The following is a 4,031-nucleotide window of genomic DNA, read 5'->3' as shown; positions in this document are numbered from 1 at the left end:
TACACCAGCAGCAAAGAATACATTTTGTTACTGCTACTGTGTCTGGTTGAGCTCTATGCCACCAGGTGGCTGCACCGTGCAGACTATTCACAAAGTTTGCGCTTCTTTTCATCCCATGAAACGTCACGCAAGGGGACACGGCCAGGCCCTGTCCCCTTGCGATTGCGTTTACCGTAATACCGGACTCGCGAAACGTTATTGCGTTAGTAATCTTCCGGTGTAAAGTGACAGCCGCAATCGCGCAAATCCCAGCACCGATCGGATAGCGCCAGTCCGATGCGCTGCAGCCAGTTCTCTCGTCTACTGGCTTGCAGAGGGACACGATGTCGCAGCTTGACATATTGCCAGTCGTTAGGTTTGCAGTCCACACCACAACAAAGTCGAATCATAGCGCTCGCGAAAAGACAGACCGACACTGACGGCGGAGCTGTCGTCAAAGACAGAGCACGTTGTAACACAAGCAGACTACACTTGTTGTGTGCCGGAAATGCTTAAGTGTACTGGAAAATTGCTCTTGTGCATTTTCTTTATGTTACTTTCTTTTTATAAAAACAAATTAACTAGCATTCCAACTATTACGAACATCATTTGTTTACCATAAAATTGGAAAAATTATCGATCACGTGCCCTGGTCAGCCAATCGGATAGCTCGCCCCACTGGCGTCATATGGGTGATCTGCGTCATATGGATAGGGGCGGCTTAAAATTCCGCCGGGCAGTGTGCTGCGATCGGCAGCGATGTGCATTTTCCAACCGTATAATAATTTACACGCTTTACGAGAGCACTTAGATGCGTCAATTATCAGAAGGACCTACTCTAACGACTCAGTACGTTTGTAGAAAATCGTCAAAATCGTTTCACGGTCATTTTACTTCGTATCACACAATCTCGCGTTGCCATAGGCCGGTGTTACCGTAAGCGGAATAGTAAACCAGAAATAAGGCAAGGAAAATAGGTGGTGACACCGCGTTGAAATTTATGCTCCAGCTTTCCCTAACTATAGTATCCAAGATCGGGCGGCGCTACAGCGCGTGTTACCGCATCTCGGAGGCAATGCTCTAACGTCACATGTTTTGGCATCGTCTGCGTTGCAAAGTAAGCAGATATCTAACTTGGCAGCTTTTAAAGTCTTTCCAATCACAACGAACCGTGATGTGGTAGAAGAGGTAGAACTAGCTACAGTTCCGCTATAATCCAACCTGATTATGCCTCTTCTAGCACAAAAGAAAAACCAATAGTTTGAAAGTATAATCTATCAGTTGAACGTAGTGTTTCGTCTTAAAGTCATTTTATAATAATAAAAAATTGGAGGACGCTTAAGCTTCGCCTTCAAGAGTGGAACGCGACAGCGTTCCCGTCGACCCGCCAAGGGGTGTAAGACAATGGGCTACGGCGCAGCGACTACGCGCCCCGTATCGGACGCGGTGAGCGTCGAGCAACGCAGCGTTCGGCGCGACAACGAAATGTGCGCCTGAGCAAGCGACGCACGCCTGAGCCTTAGAAACAGCTCGTTTCTAAGGCAACACCGCGTTCACTAGAGGCGCTTTTGTACCGCTTTGAAGCATCGAACTGTATGAAGTGCGGTTACGGTGGCTAGAGTAATGCGGTTGAGCTGCACTGTGCCGGAGCTCGTGATTATATGGATTGTATCGCTTTTATGTGTTCGTCTTTGAAACTTTTGCTGTAGAATGTATTGCATTCCAGGGCAAAGGCTCTGCGCCTCTGGTGATCGATTTCTTGGAGGAGATGGCACTTATGTCCAGAACGGCTATATGTATTCCAGTCTTACAGGTTTGATCAAAATCTTGCGTCAAAAGGACAAGAAAACATTGGTTGAAGTACAACGTTGCACTAGGCAGAATGTGCCTGCACCAGGAAATATAGTCACAGTGAAAATCACAAGTGTCACACACAGATTCTGCAAGTGCTCTATCATGGGCATGTTGCAAGTGCTAGGCGGCGCCCTGTCTTTCGGACCCCTAGCGCCATCTGACGAATAATTTCTCGAATTTGGTAGGATTACTCACTGCGTCAGCGGCTGGCGCTGTGTGTTTGGCGCCCTGTGAAACGGTAGTGATGGCACGAAACAGCATGCCGATATAAATTTTAGCCGGGTTTCGTGAATTACAAGATCTTGACAGCTTTTTTCGTAGAATCAGAATCAAAATTTATTGTTAGAATTTGGGTCAAATTACATGTATTTAGTATGCAGGAGGAGGTCCCATAGTCAAAGACTGTATCGGGACCTCTAAAGAATTTAGGGAAAGGAAGTGGTCTATTTGAAGCGGGGCGGGACATGAGGGAACTGCCCAACTCGCACTGATCAGAAGTGACTGCTAGGCGTATTCCGCATACGAAAATCAGCGCACCAGCGAGATGCGTGAAGCTCAGCGTAATTTACTTCGTTATCTACGGTGTGGACGCATGAAATTACAGGTGACATTGATTCTTGCAGACCGGCGACAGCAGATAAATCCTAGCGGGGAGCTGCGATTGCCGTGCTGGCATCGGCGTGAAAGCACGCCGCGGTACTTGCGCTGTACATACAGGACGGCAAATGCGAATCGAAAACATCTCATCCAAGAACGTGGGGCGTACGAACGCCTCGTAAGACCTACCGCGAGGTATGCTAACGTTGCTCTCCCCAAACACAAAAAAGTGAGGAGCGTACCAGTTGCGTAAGACTACGCTGGGAAAATATTTTCGCCCAAGTTGCTGGAAGTTCGAGACTTTCTATGTTGCGATTTTTCAGTGCGTGCAAAGGAGGTTCCAATAAACCACGTCGTCAAATATTTTGGTCATCTCAACTGCCCCTTAGTTGATATGCTGGGTGCAGAAGGGTGTATGCCAGCTGAGCCAGCTGCAACCCCTCCTCGTAGCTCTCAGCAAGCCCTGACGTTGTTTGAATGGGAGAGGATTGGGAAAGAGCTACACAGCTTTACTGTGGTACAGTGTGGAAACAAACTACTTTGTTTTCTACATATCCTGGTACGCAGTGCAGGTGTCGTGTTGCTGCCATCATTGCTGTAAAAGCAACGAATTCAGCGCTAACGTATACATATATATACTTGGCATAACGCCGGAACATAAAGCAGCTTGCTTCTGCCGTCGTACAAGCGCGATCCAGTGTTGACGCCGTTCTACTTCATACGGTCGGCTCGGAAACCTGTAAAACTTTGTTCCTCGTGAGTTGGTGTACGTGCTGCTGCAGCCCACAGTGCACAGACAGGCTTTCCGAACGCAAGCGGGCCGGTCGTATCCTGCCGGTTCCGCGCTCGCCGTCGCGAGGGGCGCCCTAGTAGGCGCGCGAACTACGTTCGCAACCTGCCTATAGCCATTGAAGACTGCGAGCTCTGCGAACCATTCAGAGGTGTTATTAGAAAGGAAGATGTTCGAGAATTTGAAAAAAGATACGGTCGAAATACACAAATGTTTTCGAACAGGTGACATCGTCCTGGCCAGAGTAATATCCCTTGGTGATGCACTTTCTTACTACCTGTCAACTGCCGAGAACAAGCTCGGAGTAGTTGTGGCTTTGGGTCCCTTGGGTGTCCCGATGGTACCCGTCAGCTGGACAGCCATGCAGTGCCCAGTGTCTAGTGTTAAAGAATTAAGGAAAGTAGCCAAGTTGGCACCAGTTACTTAAGTGACCGGAGGGAGCTCGGCTTTGTATAAAGGGATTAAAAATGTGTTTGGCAATACCTATAGCAAAAAAAAGCTCGTGGCAACGTCTCCGTCTCACACTCCGGAGACCCTGGTTCGATTCCCACCCAGCCCATCTTGCAAGTTGTTTTTTCATTCATGAAGTGCCTGCTGGGATTTATCGCTCACGGCCAACGCCGCCGACACCGGCTTTTCTGCGACACGAGCTCCTTAACGCTGTCGCGTTAATATTTGGGGTTTTACGTGCCAAAACCACTTTCTGATTATGAGGCACGCCGTAGTGGAGGACTCCGGAAATTTTGACCACCTGGGGTTCTTTAACGTGCACCTAAACCTAAGCACACGGGTGTTTTCGCATTTCGCCCCC

The 4,031-nt window shown here is 48.5% G+C and overlaps 1 pseudogene; it reads left to right on the top strand.

Moving 5' to 3' along the window:
* Window positions 1–1,585: 1,585 nt before the first annotated feature.
* On the top strand, window positions 1,586–3,712 carry LOC142578707 (exosome complex component CSL4-like; annotated as a pseudogene).
* The last annotated feature ends 319 nt before the right edge of the window (window positions 3,713–4,031 follow it).

The sequence above is a fragment of the Dermacentor variabilis genome, chromosome 4, assembly GCF_050947875.1.
Source record: "Dermacentor variabilis isolate Ectoservices chromosome 4, ASM5094787v1, whole genome shotgun sequence".
Classification (NCBI taxonomy): domain Eukaryota; kingdom Metazoa; phylum Arthropoda; class Arachnida; order Ixodida; family Ixodidae; genus Dermacentor; species Dermacentor variabilis.
The sequence above is the reverse complement of the archived record's forward strand: the minus strand, read 5'-3'. Positions and strand labels throughout refer to the sequence as shown.